A 27,594-nucleotide genomic window follows, 5' to 3' on the forward strand; every position below is an offset into this window, starting at 1 on the left:
CTCTAGTCCTCTGTGGCTATGTCACTGACTCTGGGCTCAAGAGTCCCCAGGACTTGCCACTCTGCTGGCCAACCAGTTCTCCACCTGGGTTCACAGGAGTCTACTGAACTTTGTATGGCTTACCTTGCAGCTTCATTGCTTATTTCCCCTCACTTCCCCTTATCGGTGATGAACATGGTCACCAATCAGAGTGTGTATTCCCATTGAGTCTTAGTCTTGGAAGGGGGTTTGCCCTGAGGGGACCCGATCACTTGTCTTGATGTCTCCTGGGCAAGCAACTTGCATGTTCTTGTAGTAATCAGTCGGAATGCCTTCATTGTTTTGTATTTTTCCTGTAAGTCTTTCTTTCAAGAAGTATCTTCTGTTCTTCTAGCCACTCCAGGCTTCAATTGTGACTCTTAGCAAGCCCTAGGACAGAGGAGAACTGCTCCCGTGGGTTTCCAAAGCTGTAAATCTTGACAGCAGACTGCCTCATCTTTCTCCAAGGAAGCAGCTAATTGGGTCTGAACTGCTGACTTCATGTTAGCAGCCCAATGCTTAACCCACCACACCATCAGGGTTCCTTAGACATATACTGCAGACCCTGCATATTCTGACCATTTTCCAGAAACAATCTGACTTATAGAAAAACTTCAAAACAAACCACACAACTTAAACAAGCACTGTTATTACAAGCTTATAAAAGTGCAAAGAAGCACATTAGTTTGGAAGAATGAAAACCTTACCCTGTAAAGAATTTTACATGGTGTGGTGCTGCAGGTTAACGCACAGGACTACAAGGTTGGTTTGAACTGCAAGGCTGGTGGTTCAAGCTCACCAGCTGCTCCCCAGAAACTTTACACAGGGTCACTATGAGTTGGAACTGACTTGAAGGTACTGTTCCTCCTTTCAGTTAGATACCATTAGGGTGTGAGTGGTAGGAAAGATGTAAGGGAATGGAAGTCACTTCCTCAGGAATTTTCTTGACTCTATCTATCTATCTATCCAGGAAGTAGCTGCAAAATACATAAACCAGGCACTAGATTTTGACTTGTTATTGACTCAGTAGTAAAAATTGTTTACTTCTTAAAAACAAAATCAAACAAAACAAAATATTTTCCACTATCATCAAAATGGAAACATTTTTTCCTGCTGTTTTGGAATAAATATTTGTTTGGTTGCTCTAGCAACATTTTTTTTTTTTTAAACCATCTTTATTGAGGAATAATTTTAAATATAAAATTCAATTAGGTGTATGATTTTAGTCAATTTACAGGGTTGTACAAAAACTGACAAACTTTTTAAGGACACTTTATGGTTTATAGAAATAGTTTAGTAAAAAGAAACTACAGATGTTACAACATATTTTTCACATGTACAGTGTTACAAATTCAGGTGAGACTAGAAAGAACTTATTAATTCTGCTTTTCCTACTTGAATGGACAATTATAGAGCCAATTATGAAAGATAAACTTAGCCTTTATTATATCAATTTATTGTAGAGAAACTGAAGTACATCTCAATATAATAATTAGGTGAGACTATTTTATTTTATGAAAAAACTCTTTAATCTTTGAAAGTATCCAAAGACTTTCTGTAAATATCAACACTCCTACCACTCATCTGTAGGTTCATTGGACTGCGGTGACTTGAATGTTGCTACGATGCTAGAAGCTACGTCACCAGCATTTCTAATTTGAGCAGGGTCATCCATGGGGGACAGGTTTCAGTGGAGCTTCCAGACTAAGACAGACTAGAAAAATCCAGACTTTAACTAATAAAAACCCTATGGAACACACCAGAACATGTCTGATACCGTGCTGGAAGATGAGCGTCCTCGGTTGCAAGGCACGTAAAATGCACATGGGCTATAGCAAAGGCCTGAAGTATGCCAATGATACTGAACATGGCGCAGACCTGGACAACGTCTTCTATTGCACATGGGCCTAGCATGCATCGGAGCCAACAAGTCAGCAACGAGCAATGATGCTATATATAAATACTTGTAGGTTCATAAAAATTCAATTATTTTAAAGTTTTTTATACGTGGTATAAAGGAGTCTTCAAGGTTGATTAGAACTACAAGGTTGGTGGTTCAAACTCACCAACCACTCCTTGGAAACTCTAGACAGGGTCATTATGAGTAGGAACTGACTTGACGGCACTTAACAACAAACAACAACATAAAGGGATACACATTTTATGAATGGAAACCTTGTAATATACCAGTTTTAGAACAAATGAGCACTTACCTTACTATTTAACACCAAACTTCTATACAACATAAAACAACATTTCAGGTCACAATTTGTTTCATGATATAGCCAAATGCATATAATAAATGGATCTATAAACACTTGGTGTTTCTCAATGTCTGACAAAGAAATTGTGTACTAAGCTAATATGAAACTTGAATGGAAGAAATTCAGTTACTTCATTCCATATAAATTGTCAAAAAAAATGTTAGGCTTAGTGATTTTTTTAAAAATTCCCCCCTGTGGTGTAGGATAAGCACTGGACTACAAACCACAAGGTCGGAGGTTCAAACCCACCAGTCGCTCCTTGGAAACTCTATACAAGGTTACTAACCAACTTGACGGCACTTAAGAACAGCAGCAGCATACCACAGATGTTTGGAATTTCAATTTTAAAAATAGTGTATATTAGAATCACTAACTAAGGACCGAAGTATGAAGATGCGTAGTTCAATGCATAGATGCAGATTCAAATGCTATTAGAGAGAGCAGCAAACACCACCTCAACTTTGAAGATTAGCAGTAGCGATGAGGAAATGATCAGCAGATTGTCTAACATACGTACCATACTGGACAGTTTGGCAACTAACCCTAATTAGCTTGTCAAGAAAGCAGATCTCTTTTCCAAAAGAAAGGTGTCTCCTATTTCCAAGCGAATTAAAAGGGGCGTCTTGATGATTTAATGATGACGCACGCTAATTCATCCGTGGAAGTTTGGGCTCGATTTCGAGCAATAGAGAGCTGCGTGGTTTGGTTTACAGTGCAATGACAGTACCAATTTAACATTTAATCATCAAGGAAAAGTGGATGCTGGCATATGAGTAGAGTGTTTTCCTTAACTTTGCAAATGGCATTCTACCTGGGGAAAAGGAATTTGTTTACTTTCAATGGATACTGCATCTCAATTGTCTTGACCTTCCTCAACACATTAACTGTAAAGTGATTAATGAAGTTTGAATGGAGGCTCTGGTTACACCAAAAGACAACTATACACCTTTGCGGTGTTTTAATTAACAGCTAACACTTCAAATTAGTTTGTTGTTGCCACAGTAATTACCTGTTCCAATGAGTGCATGGAGGAAGCATTTTTATGAGATATTTTTAGTGCTTAGTCCTTGAGTGGTCCATTTTGCTTGTGACCAGCACATGCCCTGTGAAAATAGTCCTGGCCCTTAAAATCGAGCACACTGCATATACTTTATAATGGCAACAATTGGTAGAATTTTTTGGAACAATTAACATAAACAAAGATGATAGCAAAAGCAAACACTTACTATATATACTTCATTTCTTTTTTCAATTGGAACAGTAGGTTCCAGATGACTGGACCAAAAAGTTGGTAACAACTTTTTATTTTGATAGAATACAGAGTCAGAGAATTTGTTGAGCTAGCTAGCAGTGAATTTAAAAAACTGTGCAGTCTAATGCTTTCCTTTGACAGTTAAAACACCCAAGAACCAGAGTAAATAACTTGTCCAAGCTCACCTGGTTAGTCAGTAGCAAAGCCAAGACAAGAACTATGGCTGAATATTTTAGGACCCAAACATATTGGTGATGTTTAAGTTGGTCACATTTAAGTCTCTTTCTAGGGCAGGGAAACACATAATGACAGGTTAAGGGCCACAAGAAGACTTGGTGGTGTGCAGAAGACAACAGAGTCATGAGAATTGAAAAGGCTTTGGAATCAGTTATTCCAGTGGATTAATGGAACATGTAAACATCCACTACTCTAAGACCAGAAGAACTAGATGGTGCCTAGCTGCCATTACCATCTGCTCTGAAAGGGATTGATCACATTAGAAGTTTTCATACAGAGTGACAGAAGATATGGAACAAAAGTAAAAATTAAGGAAAAAAAAAAAAAGGCTGGGTTTACTAGTAAAGAAGAGACTGGAGGAACCGGAGACTATGGCCCTCAACCACTCTTCAGATCTGGAAAGGAACTCATCCTTGTGACCAACTTTCAGCAGCACAGATAGATATACAGGGGGACTGACTACAACACTAGTGAGGTACGCTGACTATGAATGATGGAATGGTCAATCATTCAAAATCAAAAGGGCAACATGTACCTAAGGACAAAAGAGAGAAGAGATGGGAAGATGTGTGGACTGGAGACAGGACCCACAGGGAGGAAGCAGGATAACTGTTGTTGCATGGAAGGGATTCTAATCATTGTAATGAAACAAAGTGTATGATTTGTTGAATACAAAACTGATGATCTTGTCTGCAAACCTTCACTCAATTCACAATAAAATGTTGAAAAATAAGAAGACCTAGTGGCACAGTTGAAATGCTAACCTCTAGGTCGGGCAGTTCAAACCCGCCAGCTGCTCTTCAGGAGAAAGATGATATTGTCTATTCCCATGAAGATTTACAGGCTTGGAAACCCTAAAGAGCAGTTCTACTTCCTCTTACAGGGTCTCTATGAGTTGGAATCAACTCAGTGACAGTGGGTTAAGGACCATCACTTCTGCCTCTGCCATCACTGCCAATCTATCATGGGAGGTAGAGGAATGAAGAGTGTTGGCTCTGAAGTCACTGGGCGGGTTCTAATAAGAATGCCGTGAACCTATGCAAACCTCACCAATGTCAATGCCTCGGCCCCAGACCGGGGACAGAAGTCCCTATCCTCATGGTCATGAGGGTTCTATGAAATAGTGCAGGTATGGCCTGGACACAGTAAATGCACCAAATGTTGAGACACTAGGGAGTTTTTTGCATAGTTAGGTGTTTAGGGTTGTTATTGTTATTGTTGCTAAGCACTGTCAAGTCAGTTAAGACTCATAGTTGATCCTGTATAGGGTTTCCAAGAAGCAGCTGCTGGATTTGAACTGCTGTCCTTGCAGTTAGCAGCTCAACACATAACCCACTATGCTACCAGGATTCCTTATACTTCTGGCAGCCTATGGTCTATTCAACATTCTTTGCCAATCCCATAATTCAAAGGCATCAGTTTTTTGGTCTTCTTTATTCACTTACAGCTTTCCTATATATATGTTGTTAGTATGTGTCTTTAATGTGGTTCTGACCCATAGCGAGTCTGTATAGGGTTTCTGAGCAGCAGCTGGTGAGCTTGAACTGCCGACCTTGTAGCTCAAACCGACCTTGCAGTTCAGTGCATTAACCAACAGCGCCAACGAAGTGACTGAAAGTACCATGGCTTGGGTCAAGACTACCTTGCTGCCACTGCTGATGCTGCTATGCACTGTCCAGTTAGTTCTGACTCACAGTGAACTTGTATACAGTTGCCAAGGCTGTAAATCTTTATGGAAGCAGAAAACCTCATCTTTCTCCAGAAGTGTTGCTGGTAGGTTTGAACTACTGACTTTGTAGTTAGCAGTGCAATCTGTAACCCACTACAAAGAGTACCTTACCTTAGCCCTAAAAAACATAAGCTACCCTAAAAACATGTAGTTGTCATAATATGTTCTGACTCATAGTGGCTCTGGATAGGGTTTTTGAGAAAAAGCTGGTGGATTTGAACAACCAACCTTGTGGTTAGCAGCCCAGTGCCTATTGTACAGTGCAACACCAGGACTCCACCCTAAATATATACACCTGTATATTTTCATTGGGAATTAGAAAACAAAAAAGGAAGAAAATGCTCAGCATTTCTCAAGCTGAAAGAACGGAAGAAAAAATTCAAAGCTCAACTTGAAATATTGAAGGAGTTCATTGACAAAATATTGAATGATGCAGAAAGCATCAAAAGAAGGTAGGAGGTACACAGAGTCAACTGTATCAAAAATAAATGGTCGATGTTCACTCATTTCAAGAGGTAGCTATGATAAAGAACTGATGGTACTGAAGGAAGAAGTCCAAGGTGCACTGATGAAAAACAAGGTTCCAGGAATTAACTGAATACAAATAGAAATTTTTCAACAAACTGATACAGCACTGGCGGTGCTCACTCATCTATGAAATTTGGAAGGAAGACACCTGAATAAATGGTTGGAAGAGATCCATATTTGGGCCCATTCCAAATTGAGGTGATCCAATGGAAAGCAGAAATTATTGAACAATATCATTAAAATCCCATGCAAGTAAAATTTTGTTGAAGGTAATTCAAAAATGGCTGCAACAGTACATTGGTAGTGAACTGCCAGAAACTCAAGTCAGATTCAGAAGAGGATATTGCTGATGTCAGATGGATCTTGGCTAAAAGCAGAGAATACCAGAAAAATGTTTACTTGCACTTTATTGACAATGCAAAGGTTTCTGACTGTGTGGCTCATGACAAGCTATGGACAACATTAGTAAGAATAGGCATCCCAGAACATATCACTGTTGTCCTGAGGAACCTGTAAGACCAACAACCTGTACACAGAACAAGGGGAGATTGAATGGTTTAAAATCATGAAAGATGTACATCAGAGCCACACTTATTCAATCTGTATACTGAGCAAATGATCTGAGAAGTTGGATCATATGAAAAAGAACATGGCATAAGGATTGGAGGAACAACACAACCTGTGATGTTCAGATGATACTAACTTTCTTGCTGAAAGTGAACAGGACTTAAAGTACTTGCTGATAAAGATTAACCACCACATCCTTCGGTGTGGGTTGTACCTCAATGTAAAGAAAACCAAAATCCTCACAACTGGATCAATAAATAACATCATGATAAATGGAGAAACGATTGAAGCTGTCAAAGACTTAATATCAACACTCATGGAAGCAGCAGTCAACCAATCAAATGATATATTGCACTGCCTAGTAATCTGCTGTACAAGACCCTCTTTAAATTGTTCAAGAACAAAGATGTTAGTTTGAGAACTACAATGCATCTGACTCAAATCCTAGTATTTTCAAATGCATATGAAAGTTGGATAATGAATAAGAAAGACTGTAGAAAAACTGACTCATTTGAGTTATGGTGTTAGACAAGTATATTAAAAATAACATGGACTGCCAGAAGACCAAAAAAATCTGTGTTGTAAGTACAGCCAGAATACCTGTTAGAAGCTAGAATGGTGAGACTTCGACTCTCGTACTTCGGACATACTACCAGAAGGGATCAATTCACAGAGAAAGACCTCATACTTACTGAAGTGGACTCCTGGTATGGCTCTGTAGGATCAGCACTGAACTGCGATCCACAAGGCCTGCAGTTCAATCCCACCAATTGCTCCTCGGAAACCCTATAGTGTTGCTATGAGTTGGAACTGATTTGATAACACTTAACAACAACAACAACAAAGTGGAGGATCAGCAAAAAAGAGGAAGAACCCCAATGAGATGAACTAGCATATCGGCACAGCAATGGGCTTAGTGTAACAATTGTGAGGATGGCACAAGATTGAGCAGCGTTTCATTCTGTTGTGCATAGTGTCGCTGTCAGTAGGAACTGACTCAGCAGCACCAAACAACATGTTTTCATTATGCTATTGTTGAAGTGATGAAAAACAAACTTCTGAGCCCTCTTCTAGTTTTCGGACTTCAGTTGCTCTATTACAGATAGTAACACACTGTAGAAAGTTGTTTATGTGACTATTTACCATATTGGGCAGTAAGTACCACCAAATCCTTATTATCTTTGCATTCTTGATACGTAGTAGAAATTCAGAGTGCTACTATTTACCTATCACAGATAGGTACGCCATGCTTAATAAATGTTTGACAAATAATTATTGCTTCTGGATGGAATTTTTTTTTAATGTTTATTTTTTTTAATTTAAAAATATTTTTAATGTTTTGGAGTGTATAAAGACATTCTAAATGCATTAATCAATCACGGTCATCATTTTAGGAACTAGAGTTATTAAGTTCCTCTCTACGGCAGTTTTTTTTTTTTTTAAGTTTTTTTGTGATTTGAGTGATAGTCTACATGGAAGGACATCGGTTTTACACTTATCCTATTGTATTTCACCTCATTGCAATGATTACAATCCCTTCCATGCATTAAAGGACTCAGGAATAGACAGTCATTCAAACAACCAAAGGGCATATCCTGCAAGCCTGCCCCCATGGCCACTAGCACACAGCCCCTCTCCTTCCATGAGTCTAGAGTCCCCAGCTGCTCCATCTCTCCATGTCATCATCTCTGCCTCCATCTTTGGTGTTGCTGCTTCTATGAATAGGATCCCACATTCCACTCTGCTCCTGCTCCTCTTCCTTGATGGCCCTAGGGTCTTTCGCTCCTGGACTGCAAGATCAACCACTGCCCTCTTTTTGCTACAAAACCCCTACCTTTACAGTTACGACAATTGCAATCAGTCATGATAACAATTACTTACTACTGAATCATAAGTCTTGTCCCCATCTCCTTTCACCAGCCCCATCTAGACAGGATGAAAACTACTAAATGGAGATTCTACCTTCTCCTGTATACTCTGAAACTAAACTCCCTCTTGAAAACTTGTAAGATTTTTAACTTCATGCCTTTCTAGCCCCCCCCCCCCCATTTTAGGTAACCAATGTCTAAGTTGCCCATCCCTGTCAACCCTATGTACAGAGGTAATGAGAATGATCCTTGCTGTTAAGATTCCTTTCCTCTTGGTTGGTATTTTAAGCTACTACACCCATAAAATATAGGTCAAGTTCATCAAATTGTAGTGATTTACACTTGTTTTCTTTATATATATATATTGTTGTTGTTAAGTGCCGTCGAGTCAGTTCCGACCCATAGCGACCTGAACAGGGTTTCCAAGGCTGTAAATCTTTACGGGAGCAGAAAGCCTCATCTTTCTCTGGCGGAACAGCTGGTAGTTTCGAGCCGCTGACCTTGCGGTTCGCAGCCCGATTCATAACCACTACACTGCCAGAGTATATATATATATATACACATATATACATAGATACTTTTAATCTTCCTCTAGTGTTCTGATCATCCAGTCATTGAAGCTAGGTCAAGCGGGTACGATCTGCAAGTATGGGCATTCTTGTGCATCTCCCCTCACTTCTTATCAGCTGGATGCTTCACTCTTAGCTCTAGCCCTCTGTTCCTATGTCCTTGTCCAAGGGCTCAGAAATCCCCAGGTCTCACCATACTTCTGGCCAGCCAGGTCTCACCATACTCCAGATCGACAGGAGTCTATGTAACATGGTCAGACTCAGTCCACATCTTCATTGCTGCTTTCCCCCTGCTTCCACTCACCAGTAGACCAATGTGGTTGCCAGGAAGATCACATGCTTGCTCGTGTATTCCCTTTGAATTTCAGCCTTGGAAGGGGATTAGTTTAGGGCAGATTTTTAACTGTACTTATTAAGGAGCTCTGGTAGCGTAGTGGTTACGAATCGGGCTGCGAACCTTAAGGTCAGCGGTTCGAAACTACCAGCCACTCCGTGGGAGAAAGATGAGGCTTTCTACTCCCGTAAAGATTTACACCCTCGGAAACCCTGTACAGGGTCGCTATGGGTCGGACCCGACTCGATGGCACTTAACAACAACAACATAAGAGTTCTTACAAAAGGATTTTGTGATCTGGCCCCTGGCTACATCACTGCTCTCTGCTTCTGTCACTCTCCTTATCTACGATACTCACTCAGCTCCATCAAACATGCTCCTGCCCCAAGGCCATACTCCTACTCCAGTGCCTTGGACCACTTTCCCCCAGATAGTTATATAGCTTGCTCCATCAGTTTCTTGAAGTCCAAAGTTATTTCTTTAAGTATCCTGCAAAAACCATCCTAAAACAAAAACAAAAAACAGACCCTTTCCCAGAGACCAAGAGAAAAAAAGCTGAATTTGGACTTAAAGCCTCCCAAACACAAAGCTATCCACTTGTGGCATCCCTGTTTTAGCGGTCCTAGATAATGAGGACAACGGAAGTAATCAATACTGAATACTGTTTCTTTATGCAGTATCTGTCTGCCTCCAGTGGATCTGCAGACTTCAGGAAACACAGACTGGTTCTGTTGGTGTTGTTCCCTGCTCTATCTAAACTGCTTAGCCTAAAATTGTGCCAAGAAAATTTTATAAATATTTATTGAGTGAATAAATAAGTTTCATTAATTACCATTAGACTATTATGGTTTTCTATTTTCCTTAAAACAGTTTTCTTAAGTTTTTCTAGGAACTGTCCATTTTGTCTGTTTCCCAATTTATTATCATAAAGTTGTTAATCATATTCTCTTATTATTTTTTAAGTTTCTACTCTATCTGGAATTGTGTTCTCCTTTTAATTCCTAGTTTTATTTTATTGTGCTTTCACTTTTTTGTACTTGACCAGTTTTTCCAAGGAAGAAGTTTTGGGTTTTGTTACAGTTCATTGAATTTCTATTTCTTTAATTTTTACTCTTTAGTATTTCCTCCTTTCTGCTTTAGATTTGTGTCCCCCTCTCCTTTTAACTTCCTGAATTAGATACCAAATTTTAGTGAGTGCACATGAAACTTTCCTTTAGGTATGACTCTGGCTGCATCTCATGAGTTTTCATGTATTCTTGGTTGTTCATGAAATTTTAATTTCTATTATGATGTTTTATATGATCCATAAATTATTTAGACTGTGCATTTTAATTTCCCGATAAATGAGGGAGGCTAACTTATGGTTGGAGTCCTGGTGTGGCACCACAGGATAATGCGCTGGAACCCAGGGTCAGTTTGAACTGCAAGGTTGGTAGTTCAAACTCACTAGCCACTCCTTGGCAACCCTACAAGGGTCGCTATGAGTCGGGATCAACTCCACATACTTAACAACAGCAAAAACCCCTATTGTTAGGGTGACTGTAATCATTACAATGAAATGAATACGATAAGATGAGTGTAAAACTGATGGTTCCCCTATGTAAACTATCACTCAATTCACAACAAAAACTTTAAAACAAAAAACTTATTCTTGGGAGCACTGTGGCTCTGTAGGATAAGCACTGGACTATGAAACACAAGGTCAGTGGTTTGAGTCCACCAGCCACTCCAATGAAGCAAAAAGAGGCTTTCTGTTCCCATGAAGATTTACAACCTTGAAAATCCTATATAGAACCAACTACATGGCACTTAACAACAACTTACTATCATTGATTTCTCAGGTGTACTGTATAAAAAAAAAGTGATCTTTATGGTATAGGTTTTTAGAGATTTGTTGATACTTGCTTTATGCCCAGTATACAATCACTTTTTTTAAAACCTTCTAATGTATGTGAATTGCTACCACAAAGTCTGCCAGTTTGTCATACTGCAGTGGATAGCTTATTGCTTTCATCTTCTTTTGGTGCTTTTGAGGCTAATTGAAACTACTATGGTTTGGGTCAGGTGCACTTAGTCCTCAAACTGATATCTTTGCTTTTGAAGCCTTTAAAGAGGCCTTGTGTAGCAGATTTGCCTAATGCAATAGGTCATTAGATTTCTTCGCTGCTGCTCCCCATGACTATGGTGGTGGTGGTAGTGGCTGTGTGCCATGGAGTCGGTTCCAACTCATAGCGACCCTGTACAGGGTTTCCGAGGCTGTAAATCTTTATGGGAGCAGAAAGCCTCATCTTCCTCCCACGGAACAGCTGGTAGTTTTGAACTGCTGACCTTGTGGTTTGTAGCCCGATTATGAAGTCTTTGACAACTTCAATCTTTTTTCCATTTACTATAATGTCATTTATTGGTCTAGTGGTGAGGATTTTTGTTTTCTTTATACTGAGGTACAACACATACCTAAGTCTGTGGTTTTCAATCTTCATCAGTATTTTAAGTCCTCTTATTTTCAGCAAGCTTGGTTGTACCATCTGTATATCACAAGTAGTTCATAAGTCTTCCTCCAATCCTGATGCTACATTCTTCTTCATATAATCCAGCTTCTCAGATTAATTGCTCAGCATACAGATTGAATAAGTATGGTGAAAGAATACAACCCTGATATACACCTTCCCTGATTTAAAAACATTCAGGGTCCCCTTGTTCTGTTCGAACGACTGCCTCTTGGTCTGTGTACAGGTTCCTCATGAGCACAACTGTGTTATGGAATACTCATCCTCTGCAATGTTGTCCATAGCTTGTCAAGATCCACATCGTCAGAAGCCTTTGCGTATTCAAAAAAAGTACAAGTAAACATCTTTCTGGTGTTCTCTGCTTTCAGCCAAGATCCATCTGACATCAGCAATGATATCCCTCATTCTACATCCTCGTCTGAATCTGGCTTGAACCTATGGCAGTTCCCTGTCAATATACTGTTTCTGCCATTTTTTATCAAAATTTTACCTACATGTACTATTAATGATACTATCTGATGATTTCAGCATTCCACTGGCTCACCTCTTTGGAATGGACACAAATACAGACCTTTTCCAATCAGTTGGCCAGGGCTTCCAAATTTCTTGGCATAGATGAGTGAGTGCCTCCAATGCTGCATCAGTTTGTTGAGAGATTTCAATTTGTATTCCATCAATTCCCAGAGCCTTGCTCTTTGCCAATGGTTTCACCTTGAGGAAAGAAGTGCACCTTGGACTTCTTTCCTCAATATCATTTGTTCTTGATCATAAGCTACCTCCTGACATGGTTAAACATCAATAATTTCTTTTTGGTATAGTGACTGCACATATTCCTTCTACCTTCTTTTGAGGCTTTCTGCTTCATTCAATATTTTGCCCATAGAATCCTTCAGTATTGAAATAGAAGCTTGAATTTTTTCCTCAGTTCTTTCAGCTTGAGAAATGCTGAATATGTTCTTTCCCTTTTGGTTTTCTAACTCCAGAACTTTGCACATTTCATTATAATATTTGATTCTGTCTTCTTGAGCTGCCCTTTGAAATTTTTTGTTCAGCTCTTTTACCTCATTTCTTCCATTTGCTTTAGCATCTCTACTCTGAAGAGTAAGTCTCAGAGTCTCTTCTGACATCCATTTTTGTTTCTTCTTTTTCTGTGTGTGTGTTCTTAGTGACCTTTTGCTTTCTTCCTGTATGATGTTCTTGATGTCACCCCACAACTCTTCTGTTTTTCTGATTAGTATCTAATGCATCAATTCTGTCCTTGAGATCATCAGTCTAGAAGGAATACAACTAGAATGCTCTTTACAAACCATCTTTTTTTTTTAAATTATAAAGTATTTTATTTTTAAGCACATATTTACCTACAAAATTTACAAAAAATAAAACAATGTTGTATATATAAAATCCCCTCTTATGACTTCTTAAGAGCAGAGGGTTTTATTGCTGTAGTTAAAGAGGAAAATATTATACATATGAAAAGTCAAGATGAACACATTTTAAGTTCAATGGCAGCCTTGCTAGAAACTTTTTGTCCTGTTATTAAATTTTTACCTTTATGTCAAATGAAATTTAAAAGATTGCCCATGAAGTAATTAAAACTTTTGAAAATCTCCTCATAAACAAGTAAAAAGGCACCTCCTATCCTTTAAAATATTTACAGTAATCCCAAATAGTTTGAGTTATTATAATACATGTGACTAATATGCATACACAGTATGTCATTAACACTCTGGAAACAATGAGAATTGTCTAGCTTGTGGCATGCTCTCATAGTTATCCTAGTGATGGAAAAGATGATGAATTATAACTGTGCAATATGAGCATGTCTACCACAGCATAAAATCCAATACCTGCAATAATATGACTATCAAATTCCCAGACAATACATAATTTATAAGTGAATTTGGAGTGTTCTTAAAGTTATTTTTAAAATATAGTTTATTTAGCACTAAATGACAACCATGAACTGAAAAATAAAACCACAATAGTGGCTGGAATTCAGCATCCTGTTTAACAAAAGCTGGTTCTCAAAACACCTATAGTTTCTTAAAACATAATGGGTTTTCCTCAGTCTAAACTCAGTCCAATGTTTTTCCTGCAGTATGATATAAGAGAGGAGTACAAGGATGAAGGCCCAGCTGTAAACAACAGCCAGGTTTAAAGAGCTGTGGGAATGGTAAGCAGATGTTCCTGAAATATGGCAGAGGAGAATGAAGCCCACACAAAGTTCTCCTCTTTGTTAAAAATTGGCATTGATTTGCTATTTACAGTAGTTTGCACACACACATACAAAATTTATAAAAACGGAATGAGGTTCTGTTTCTAAGTTTAACTTAGTGACATACACACATACACACTTCATCTGCCAAAGTCTTTACAGAATCTGAAGTACTAAAGTGACACTAATATTGAAATACAGGTAATCAAATGTACCAAAAGCAATGACAACATGGAGTCATCATCATCAAGAATATGTGGGTAAATCTTGCACACTTCTTATCCTTGGTTGCTGGGATCTTCACCTATCCACCAGCTGTAAAAGGAATCCTTTATGGCTCTTTGCTGTATCGGTTATTTGAAGTAAGGTTGTTTTAAATCCTGTAACAATGAGTGCAGAACATCACTGAACATGAGGCCTGGGTTTCAAAATCAGTTTTCCTGTCTTTTGTGCCTTAGGATCTATTAACCAGTTCCAGGTACCAGTAGCTGTACAGAGAGATACCACTTTAAGAAGCATCATCGTCCAGTGGCAGGTTACAAACAATGAATATATTCAGTAAGTCTCTCAAAGCCCTTGAGATCTTCCGCCTGCTCTAGCAAGGTCATTTGGGTGGCAGCTCTGGTCACAGCCTCAGCCTCAGCACCAGCCTCATCCACACCTCAGCTACATGGCACCCTCCCTTCCAGCCTGCAGAGCCCTCTTTACAAATCATTTTGTTGTAACTAACAATAAAAACCTCAAATATGCTTAACTATACTATAAACCTTTCATGCATAGCCTGTTTTTATTGTAATTTCTGAGGGCAGAGTCAAGGTCTACTTTGTCCACTGCTGTAGCATTACCTTCTAGTATTGTTGTTGTTGTTAAGTGCCGTTGAGTCGGTTCCGACCCATAGCGACCCTGTATAGGGTTTCTAGGAGCAGGTGGTGAGCTTGAACTGCTACCTTGCCGTTCAAACAGCTTTGCAGTCTGGCGCATTAACCCACAGCGCCACACCAGGACTCCACCTTCTAGTATAGAGCATGACAAAGTCTCCTCTCAGAGACCTGATCATTCATATATTTCATAAATACTTAATACATGCCTCTGGTATACTGGGTTGCTGTGACTACAACAGAGAACAAAAAAAGACAAAGAGCCAGCCCTCGTGAAGCCAGCTTACTTTCTAATAAGGGGAATACTGACCCTAATCAAGTAAGTATATAATATGTCAGTTCCGTCCAATAGGGTTGCTCGAGTTGGAAAAGACTAAAAAGTTCAAAAGAACACAATAACAATAAGTGGTGGTTAAATACAATGAAAAAACAAGTTAAAGATATAAAGTGTAAACAGGATTGCTTTAGCTCTTACTGTAATTAGTTCTGGAGTTCAGGGCTAGAGACCTAGGATTCACCTCCGTATGCTGCTGTTGATGTTGCTGTTAAGTGCCATGGACTCAGTTCTAACTCACAGCAACCCTGAATAGGGTTCCCAAGGAACGGATGGGAGGTTTGAATTGCCAACTGCAGTGCTTATCCTGCAGCGCCACACCAGGACTCCATACATGATATGCAATGCCATAGAACTACACAGCATCGTGTAGGAAGCAAAGAGGTCTGAGGACTATGCCCAAAGTACTCCAAATTCAGAAGCCAGAGCACGAGAAGAAACCATTAAAGGAGTGGAGGAGATGCAGACAATAAGCCATGAGAATGAGGTCCCTGAGGACCAAATGCAGTAACTTGTACACACAGTACGTGCTCAAAAATGCATTACTGATTTACAAATCAATGCTTGGGGAACAAATGCAATTGATTATATTATTCTCTCTTTGAAATTTACATATGGGCCTGGCACACTACATATAAGGTTAGACATGTGTTCACCTTCATTTAAATCTAACGAGAATTCATAAGAAGATGCATCAGTACAAAAAATAGACAGAATTTCTATAAGAATCCTTAAAGGTAAGCAAATAAAATTAAAATTTAAAAACAAAGCATTAAAAAGTTCTACATCCACACAGGACATAAGGGAGAAACAATGTGTTCACATTCCAACATCTGGACCCCCACACACATTTATGTCATGCATAAGATCAACTGCATCTGTATTTTACAATGTTTACTGAAATTATTTATGTTTAGAATTTCAAATTCTAGGAGAACAAAAACAACAACAACAACAAAATATGAGTCATCCCAGCTGACTCCTTTTCATAAAATAAATAACCTAGAGCTGATCATATATTTTCTGATAAAGCTTGTACAATTCTCATATAATTAAAGTAGGCATCTAATTTCTATAGCACTATCAAGCATATTAATTTCCAAACATATTCCTATCAAATTACTTTACATTATGAGCAGAAAGAATTTATAATTAGGAGCAGCTGTGCTTTTCTAGATCCTTGTGAGATAGGTTTTATTTTCAGGATGGGGTGCTGACCTCTGATCTGACTGTAAATATTTCAGATTGCAGCATACTTGGCAATATGATACAATGCTATAAATGCCAATTTATTATCAAGATAGTCACCAAGATGAGTAAGGAAATACTTAGCCTTTTTTTCATCTTCTGAAGTAAGGTTCCCAAGAGTAATTGCATGTATAATGACTTTTAATCACAATAGCAAACCAAGGACACTAAAATGACTGTGTTGCCCCTGTCCAGTGAAGGGGGCAGGCCATTCCTTCATACACCTTATAGAATAGATGCCACTGACTTAATTTTTACTTCTTGCATAGCACACTTCTGAAAAGGTTAGTGAAAAAAAATGAACACAATAACTGTGTAAATTACTTTTAAGTGCTATCAATTGGAAGGTTCTCCAAATGAATGGAAAAACCTAAGAAAATAATCCAGTCACTAAAATGGTGAAAGCAATAGTTAAGACTTGGTTTAAGAAATAACCAACATCTGAAGTGTGGTGAGACCTGGGGACACCTGAGCCCATGGACAAGGACAGAGCCACAGAGGACTAGAGCTGAGAGTGAAGCATCCCACTGATATGAAGTGAGGAGAGATACACAAGAACACCCAAACTTTCAAATAGTACCCATTTGATCTAGCCTCGATGGCTTGATAATCAGAACTTGACTAGAGAAAGATACAAAAAAAATTTTGTTTCTTCATTTCAGAGACTACATAGGCTTGGCTCAAAAGAAACTACTTAAAAAGAAGGGAAATGGTGGAAATTAAGAGGGTACTTGGCAGTGCAAACAGTTAAGCAATTGGTTACTAATTCAAAGGTCGGCGGTTCAAACCTATCCAGAGGTGCTTCAGAAGAGAGACTTTGCAATCTACTTCCAAAAAGTTACAGACACTGAAAACCCTTAGGAACACATTTCTACTCTGGCACATATGGGATCACCATGAGTCACAGTTGACTCAATAACAACTTGTTGTGGGGGGCTTTGGTTTGTTTTTAACACACCACTAGGAGAAGCCTGCATGAAATGATACATTTTGACTCTAAGGTTCTGAGAGTTGATGATACCATATTATTCCAAAAGATGCTAAGTCTGGATAATTCTGAAGCCAGTATAAATCAAGTAGAACAATTCTTTGCCTAATAGATGTGAAGCATAAATATACACACATACACATATACAAAACAAAAATCTTTGTGAGAGTAATTTAAAAAAAAAACCCTCTGGATGTTATCTTTCAAAGCAAGGACATGTTTCCAGTAACCAAATGCAAAACTAACTGGCTCAGCTAACAAAATATTTGCTTTATTGCTTGGTCTTTTTAGAGATTTGTTTACTTGGTAGGTTTTCTTTGAGAGTGGGTTTTACCAATACGTTTAGGACAAATGGTCAGGCTTTGGAATTTTAAGGAGTACTGTCACATACTAAAATAGCCATCTACAAGAAAAAAAAAAAAATTCAGATTATTTCAGGGAAATCAACACTGACAGTTGTTGCCTCCCATAATAGATAAACACATTAGCCAGGCTCTAGCTGTTAAAACAGGAAATCCAAAGTAAACAGCAGTTGTAAAAAGAAGCTTTTATGTAAACTGTACTAGTTCAAATAGCAGTCTATGCCAACTTTCCTTCTGCCCAAAAACCTATTACAGATGCTTGACTACTGATTGCAAAATAATTTGTAGATAAGCAACAGGGCCCCTCAAACTGTTTAAGTGTCAAATAAAACATGTTCTCAGAATACAGATATTAACTCTTTCAAAATGCTGATTATACATACAGCTCACAAGTCAACCTACCGTATGCTATCAGGAATATGGTTGGGCTAGGAGAATTTACAATCAGAGAAAAAGTACTGTAACTCTATGTTTTATCATTTCTTCTTCCTCCTATTTACTCTGATTGTCGTTGTTAAGTGCTGTTGAGTCGGTTCTGACTCACAGAGACCCTGTATTGAGTTTCCAAGGAGCGGCTGGTGAGTTTGAACTGCTGATCTTGTGGTCCAGTGCCTTAGCCCACAGCGCCACACCAGGACTCTGATTACGTACTCCTTTATACTCCCATACTGGCCTCAAAGGTAATGTGATCATCACTGCCTTCATATTTCTTCTGTAAGTTGATATGGTCTAGTTTAAGCCTTTAATATTTCCCACAGAAACTAGAGTAATGTCTTTTAATATATGGTCTAAATACCTTTGAGATCAAGGAAGCTGTAGTCACAGTGATCTTGTGATCAAAGATTCCAAAAGAATGTAATGGGCAAAACAGAGAGGCAAGACATATAAAACCTAATGATGAGGAAGAAAGACACAAAGAAATGCAGTAGCGAGGCAATGCAAGTGGGAAAGAATAGGAATATCTTCAGGATTAACTAGCTAGGAAACATCTTTCCTGAAATGGCTTGATTACAATGTAATTTCTGCTCACAGCTTCTTGGTGGAAAGCTAACATTAGATCACTTTCAAAATCAGATATCAGAATGGCTATCTCAAAAGGCCTTCTCCTACCAATAACCAATATTTAGAGCTTTAAAAACCTCTTTTTGATTTATAGGAAACAACTGTAAGGTGGATTTTATTATTATCCCCACTTTATCGCTAAGGGTCAGTGAAGCTGATGGCGGCTGCAGCATTCCTATTTGCTAAGAGTTGGGTGGGAACTGGATTCAGGGGTTCTCTGAAGCCAAATGGGAAGCCTGGCCCCAGAAGCCTTATCTGAACATAAGCTGGTGGCTGCCAGTACTCTAATTCCAATTGTCTTCAAGGCTCTCTGGATATGGTAGGACTTGATTTTTTAAAAGCAATAGGGATAAATCGATTAAATGACTCGCTTTTTCAGAGTTGCATTAACTTTTTTAGGTCACTGGGGTACAATTTACTAAATTACCTCTTCTAGAGCACTGAATAGTACCCTAGTGGGTCAAAAGACTGAAAGCACCTCTGAAAAGTGAGTCATGTATTGCCATCTTCCCTATAGTACCAGCGGTAATATGTCCCCTATGACGGAAATATTAACCCATTTCCATTGAAAACTCAGGCAACTGTCTAACACTAGATAAAATGAGCATGGGCCTGCTTCCCAGGGGGCAAAAATACCAAAAACCTTTCTTCTCTAATCTTGCCCAGAATATTGTTGAAAAGTCAACATGTAGTTCATGAGAATATTTGTTTTTCATCTATTTTCATCAAGCTCTCAAAATAGAGGTATAAGACCATCCTTATACCCTGTGCCTCTCTCCCCTAAAAACATAAATTCAAATCTGATGGCTTTAGGGGAGAGAGGCACAGGGTATGAGGAGGGCCCTGCAATGCTTAAAAAATAAGCTCCAGCATTCATCATTCCCACAAAGGCAGGCAGATGTCCCAAACAACTGTTATTACATGTATCATTATACTACAGGTATCCCCTTTGCCTAAATATAAAAAATAAAAAAAATCTCTAAGTTGACAAGTAAGCAATTATTATTTCTAATCTCTATAAGGAGCTCTGGTAGCATAGTGGTTACGAATTGGGCTGTGAATCTCACGGCCAGCAGTTCGAAACTACCAGCTGTTTTGCGAGAGAAAGATGAGGCTTTCTGCTCCCTTAAAGATTTATAGCCTCGGAAACACTGTACAGGGTCGCTATGAGTCGGAACCGACTCCACGGCACATAACAACAACAACAATCTCTATAAAGGTAAAAGTCTCTGAGTATGTTTTGGAGACGCTACAGGAATAGCTATTGCGTGATTTAACAGGATGCCTTAACAAAACCAAACTTAAAGTTTTCAGCACTGTTAGTCCTTTACTCTTCTGGAAGATGGCTATGCAATGAAAATAAGACAACTTTAATTTAAGAATCATCCAGCTTCTAATTAAACTGCCATAGGCAGCTGGTTGGATAAGTTTTAATCAGTTTCAATCACCTATTGATTGGTATACTGAAGCCTAAAAAATTAAAAGTAAAAGATGATTGGGGAATTGTCCCATCTCAGAACAACAGTAGAAGCCTCTGTAAATAACTCCTCTTTTAACCATCAGCTAAATGAACACTTCAATACCGCAGTACAAAGTCTTCTGCAAAATTAACTAACAAGCAGAAATTTATCAGCTTCAGCCAAAATCAATGCTGAAATCAATTTGAACACTGGTTGTGTCTAAAGGGGCTCATTGGCAATTTAGGGAAATTACACCATGTAAATGCCTGTGCTTTAATTGAACAGTTTCATCAACTAGGCTGTGATTGCTGTCCATTCATTTATTTACTTTCGCTACAACTACCATTCTGCAAAGGAATGGCTTTTGTCAGGCTGGAGAGAGGCACTTTATCTTCATTTTGTGCACTTTTGTGCATAACAGACTTCCCCAAACAGGCAGATCATGGGTAGGGTCAAAATAAACCAGAAGAGACTTTTTCCTTTAACATGAAAACGGAACCACCATACTTTACACCATCTGGGGACTGGTCAAACTACCACCATACTTTACACCATCTGGGATTGGTCATCTTTAAATCCAGTAATAGGGATGAATTTGGGTTACTTCCATGCACATGGCTCTACGCTAAAGACTCTATGGTTTGGACAACAGAAGGAAAATGTTCGGATTCTAAACCTAATTCTACCATGATTTTTTAAAAAGTTTTTATGGTGAATTACCAAGCAGATCATTAGTTTCACATTCAGTGTATGAAACAAATCACACACTTTATTTCATCTCAATTACTGCAATCTCCTCAATGCAACGTACTTATCCCACGTCCTCCCTATGTTTCTGGTTCCCAATTCTCCTTCTTTCCCCACCCTTCTGAACTTTGTTCTTAGGTAAACACTGCCCTTTTGATCTCGCATAATTGACCATTCTATGGAGTGTGTACCTCACTAGTGTTGTTCTCCCCCAATATACCTATCCATTGCTTGGCTAAAAATTGAGCCACGGGAGTGATTTCAATTCCAAACCTGAAGGGTGACTCAGGGCCACAGTCTCGGGGGTTCCCACCAGTCTCTATGCAACCAGTGAGTCTGGTCTTCTTCATGATTTTGAATTTTGTTCCATATTCTAATGCCATCATGATCTTTTTGAGAGATTTTTTGGTGGCTTCTAAAAACATATAAACAGCATTAGAAAATCCTCCTTTAAAAATTATGCCCCATACTGAAGTGACTAAAGTTTGGAGCTTAGCTTTAACATTTTTGATATGGGATTAATCAATTATTTCAAAGATTACAGACTCCAGGGGAGAAGGGAAGCAGTTGTTTGTTCTTACGGATTATTAGTAAGGTATGTACCTTACAAAAAGAAAAAAAAAAAAAAAAATGACAACTATAGTGTATTTTAAGGAGCTCTGGTAGTGTAGTGGTTACCAATCGGGCTGTTAACCTCAAGGTCAGCAGTTCGAAACTACCAGCAGTTACACAGAAGAAAGATGAGGCATTCTGCTTCCGTAAAGTTTATAGTCTCAGAAACCCTGTACAGGGTCGCTATGAGTCGCATAGTGTTATTTGGAGTCCTGGTGTGGCACTGTGGGTTAATGTGCTGGACTGAAAGGTCGGTTTGAACCACAAGATTGGCAGTTCAAGCTCACCAGCCACTCCTTGGAAACCCTATATAGGGTCGCTATGAGTCAGAACTTTCTCAATGACACTTCACAACAACAGAGTGTATTTAAGGAAGACTAGCGGCACTGTGGTTAGGCGCTAAACTGTGAACTGAAAGGTTAAACCCACCAGCAGCTCCCTGGAAAAAGATGTGGCAGTTAACGTCCATAAAGACTCATGGCCTTGGAAACCGTATGGGGGCTACAAAGTCTTTATGAATTGGAATCAACCCAATGATTGGGTGGGTAATGCATGGAGTAGAACATGCTTGGGAAGTTTCTTATGCTTGTACACAGTCTGCTTATTTTAGCTTCACATACAACCATTCAGAAAGTGAATATAATGATTTCCTAGGAAGGGCACTGGGAAAGAGTTAAGAAAGCTCTTGGTAGTCAGATCGCTAACTTTCTTTGACTCCCCACAGAAGTCCTTCTGTGTTTTCATTTCTTCATAGGTCAAATGAGGGCAGTAATACCTACTCTATCTACCAAGCTGCATCCTAACACAGCTGGACAATAATGCAGAGTGATGGGGGCCTACTCTGGAAATGTAAACTGACCACTAAGACTCGGAGTACCTCTTGTGACTTTGGTGTATTGAAGCAGGTAGGGCCTGGCAGCATTTTACTAGGGCCTCAAGAAGAGTAAGGAAAATTCCCACTTGCCCTTTTCAGTCAATTATCTCAACTCTTGTATTGTGTCCTGAGGTTTCCCAGGAGCGGGCAGTATTTGATTCTGTTATGTATAGGGTCGCTATGAATAGGTACTGACTCGATGGCACCTAACAACAACAACAACACTAAGAATTACTTACAAACAAGGTAATAAATGGTGTTCAGAAACTTAACTCAGAACATGTGTTTATGGTAAAAATCCACTCTAATTTTATATTACGTATTGTTTTCTTTCTCACTATAAAACTTCATTGGCTATACATTTTGTTGATGAGACAATACAAAAAATATTTTATTCATAGTTTTTAGATAACTTTTCTGAAAACTTAATTATGGTTTAATCAGAGTTTTATGTTTATTGACCAAATATATTGTTACATTTTGCTGCTACAGTTAGCAGTCATAATAGAATCGGTATGTTTGAGAATCTTACACAATACATATTTTACAAATACACTAAGCTTGTTAAAATGCTATATTGATTGTGCCCGAAAGCAAGTTCTAATTTTGTCTGAACATTTTTCATTTCATTATTTGAATTCACAAAACAAAAACCAGGAACCCTGCTTCTTTTTCTTTCCTTTTGCAACACTGACAAGGGAAGGTATGACAATTTTAGGGTCAAGAGGACAACATTATACAAGGTCATATTTTAAAGGTAAATTAATGTTTGTTTATTTTTTAAAGAAAACCTTCATGCTTAATCCCTGCAGCCTAAATCTCTATTTCTATTTCCTCCTCCTTTCGTAATCTGCTCCTTAGATTTAGTGTCAGTGTACAAATCAGCACCTAAACATATTTCACTCCAGTAAGGCAGCAATTTAACAGAAACATGGTCTCTTACGTCAAAAGAACCAATGATGGAGCAAAGAAAAACGCTATGGCAGAAAGTTATACACAGTAAATGCCTTTTGGACTTACCAGTGAATTATTTTCCAAAAAAGCAATTTAAGTAAATACCCTAGATGCTACGGCATACAAATATTTGCTTGTGCTATATGCCAACCCAAATACTACACATTTTTAACATATCAAATATTGTAAATATATATAAAAACTTAATATGCCTTACAAATCACGAAATGTACTTCACTAACACAACCATACAATTAATTTAGGGATTCAATTATTAAATTCTAAGTTTCTGATCAGTAGGGAGGCCCAAAGGATAAAATAAGTAAATTAATACTGCAATAACTGTCAGCATCTATGGGGTTGCTAAGAGTCGGAATCGACTCAATGGCACGTAACAACAACTGTCAGCCAAGGAATGGCTGTTCTGGTTTAACAACTACTGCAAAGCCTCTAAAATTAACAACTGGAGATGGCACATCACTGACTTTCACATTTATATATTAATTTCTATCTCCCATCCAAATATAACTTGAGTCAAAAAACGGTTATTCAGAGAGTGAATGGCAAACAGAGCAACCTCAGCTGAAGAAGCAGTCCCAAGTATTGACTTAGGTTTCTGAAGACCTGAGTCCCAGTCCTGACTTGACTTTGGGCAGGCTCCTTAACACTCACACTGTTTCTCTTTCTCCCTGGTAAAAAGTTGGTAACCATACTATATATTCTTAGCTAGGACCAAAACCCCCAGTCTCTCCCTCTCCCCTCTCCTCTGAGCTCACTATACTCTAACTGCACTGGCCTACAAAGAATGCAGTCATGATCATTTGGGGTTTTTTGCTTGAGTGGTTCTCATCTTCCTGGAAAGTTCTTCTGCTAAGTTTTCCCACAACTGGTACCTTCCTACCGTTCAAGTCTCAAATGAAATATCACCTCTTCAGATAAGCCTTCTCTGAGCACCTATTTTACATTCTTTATAGCATTTGCAAGGCATTTTTTCCATGATTAAGGTCTGTTTTCCTCATTAATGTGAGCTCTAGGGGCACAGGATCCTTGTCTCCTTTCTTCACTATTGGATCACTCGTGCTTAGAACAGTCATTGATACACAGAGACACTCAGCATGTAAATGTTCAGTGAATAAATCAATACATAGAAAGATAAAATTTTAAAGAACAAAAACCAAAGAGTGCCTGACGAGTTTTTTATGGTAGCAGAATGCTGGATTCTGCCATTTTGGATGAAATCTTTGCTGTCATTTCATGTCCAGGTCTAAGAGAAAATCCTGACTGATAGTTCTATGGGTCTAACTTAAGGCAGACGAATTCACTACCTCCCAGAGTCACCCAGCAGTAACAACACTTTGTGTCCTCCTTAGGATGTGAGTAGTCTGCATCTACAGAGTAATTGCTGACATACTCATTAAGCACCTACAATAGGTGGAGAGCCATTCGGGCACTGGAAGGACCTCCATCAAGGTTACCCAGACATGGACTCTGCTCCAGGGAGGACAATCCAGTGGGGAAGACCAGCAGGAAGAGGACACTACTCATCTAATCAAAAGCAGACTGAGATAGTGACACTCAAACCAGCTAGTTGAGCCTGTTGTTGTTGTTGTTGTTGTGAAGTGCCGTCGAGTCCGTTCCGACCCATAGCAACCCTGCACAGGGTTTCCGAGGGTGTAAATCTTTACGGGAGTAGAAAGCCTCATCTTTCTCCCACGGAATGGCTGGTAGTTTCGAACCACTGACCTTAAGGTTTGCAGCCCGATTCGTAACCACAGCCTAGCCTTTGGAAAAATACACAGCAAGCCTGTTCTGTCTACAATGATATTTAAGAGTTAGATGTCATGGAGCCTCTTGATACTTCGAGGTAAAAGACACCCAATTCATGGCCAGTTCCTTCAACTACTTCTCATCGCAAACACTAGTTTCTCTGTGAGGCCCTACGTGAGTCTTCAAGACCCAAACCCACGGACATCATCAATTCCGACTCATCGCAGCCTTCGATAGGACTGAGTGGAGCTGCCGTGTAGGGCTCCCAAGGCTGCAAATACAGAAACACACGGCCTTGTCTCTCTCCCATGGCAGCTGCTGGCTTCTAAATGTCAACCTTTCAGTTAAGCAATCCAGTACTTAACTCCCTGCTCCACTAGAGACTTCCAGAGGTAGGAGCTGAAAGTCATGGTTCCTTCCTCAGACCCCTGGGCCTGTTCACCACACATATAGACATGCAGCCCAGACTGCTGAGTCCCATATTTACCTGTGGACAGAGCTGCTCTCTGTTGAGGGCCAGGCTGACCCCAACAGCTGGCACAGTACCATCCACACAGCATATCAATAAATGGATAAGGAAGACTGGACAGGCAGTTCCCAGGCTCCTCTGGATGCTCTCTAAACTGACCATGTTTATCTCTAAAGCAGCCCCCAGAACTAGACACATGAATTTAATACGGACACTCTAGAATGAAATCAAACACACATATTATACCCTTATAATGTAGCCAGCGTGGTGCTGTGGGTTAATGTGCCAGACTGCAAAGCTGTTTGAAATGCAAAGTCGGTGGTTCAAGCTCACCAGCTGCTCCTTGGAAACCCTATACAGGGTCGCTATGGGTCGGAATCGACTTGATGGCACTTCACAACAACAACAACAATGCAGCCAGAGAAAAGATTTCAAATGGAAACTAGATATCCTGTAAGAGAAGAGGGCTAATGTTTACCTGTTCACAACCCTTCTTATGGGACATTAAATTTCTTTACCAAGAAAGCATTTTTATTAACAGCAATATTAAAAAGGTTTGCCACTTCAAAACCTATTTTTTCCTTGAAAGGAGATGGTGTTGAAACATTAGATTCAGCAAATTCTTGAAATATTACCATAATCTATTGATTTTTACCAGACTAAATTGACTGAAAAGTTGTTTGTATAGCAATATTGGCCAAGCCAATATACTAGAACAATTCTGTTACCCATAGTAATCAAGTACATTTCTGAAGTATAATTATACTGTCATAAAAATAAAGCCAAGATACCCTTTTCCAAGCAATAAAACAATAGGAGCTATAAAACAGGAAGAAGAAAAGGCTAAATAAATGAGATTTTTTAAAATGAAATTTAGTGTCTTTCAAAACCACCACTGCCTCCTCTTCCTTCCCTTAAGCCAAGGTTAGCAGAAAATGATCAATACTTCAATCTCAATAAACTATTTCAATAATAGTTAATTCAGGTGGAAACAGAGTCTGAAAATCTCTGCTCAGTGACCTGTAGCATCCTGTCATGTTGGCTGGATGCCAATAATCCATCATTGCCGTAATGGATATGAACATGTGGGAAGTTGCAGGAATGTGGGGTGGGGGTGGGGCAAGGGAAGAGGAAAGCAAAGGTGGGAAAGGGGTTGAGAATCACCAGTTCAGGTTCATTTTTTACATTAGAATCAATACAATACACATTACCGCATGAAACAAACCTATAACGGTGAATGCTGAGAGAGAGCAAGAGGGAAACATACATAATTAATTTTATTTGACAAATCCTCATTGATTTTCTGAACACATAAATATACTTGCTTCTCACATGATACTATAATACAATCCAGGCATATACAAGTATTTAGTTTTGCATTACGATGATGTCTCGTTTGCTTGTTTTAAAAATAATCTTGAGTCGAAGGAAAAGGCTCTTCGTTTGATTGGAAATTTAAACTAAAATCAAACTATCACTCTAGCACGCAAGTCAATATCAAAACCACTTTAAAATGACGCTTACTTTACAAGATGCATTTAGGTGGGAAAATGTAAAGGACAGTACCACTGGCACAGTCATTAGAGGTACTGGAGGCAAGACTTACTGTGCCCCGTTTTGACCTGGCACCTTTAGGTAGACTAGTGACAGAGAAAGTGCAAGTTTTCTGGGTACCATGTGATTCCTGGAGTCCTGGTGTGGCGCTATGGGTTAATTGCCAGACTTCAAATCAGTTTGAACCGCAAGGTCAG

The 27,594-nt window shown here is 39.0% G+C and overlaps 1 protein-coding gene across 1 annotated transcript in view; it reads right to left on the minus strand.

The window, feature by feature from the left end:
- MAP2K5 (mitogen-activated protein kinase kinase 5) overlaps positions 1–27,594 on the minus strand; it is a 349,068-nt gene that overhangs the window by 221,533 nt on the left and 99,941 nt on the right. The gene's annotated exons all lie outside the window — the stretch shown is intronic.

The sequence above is a fragment of the Chrysochloris asiatica genome, unplaced genomic scaffold, assembly GCF_000296735.1.
Source record: "Chrysochloris asiatica unplaced genomic scaffold, ChrAsi1.0 scaffold00004, whole genome shotgun sequence".
NCBI lineage: Eukaryota > Metazoa > Chordata > Mammalia > Afrosoricida > Chrysochloridae > Chrysochloris > Chrysochloris asiatica.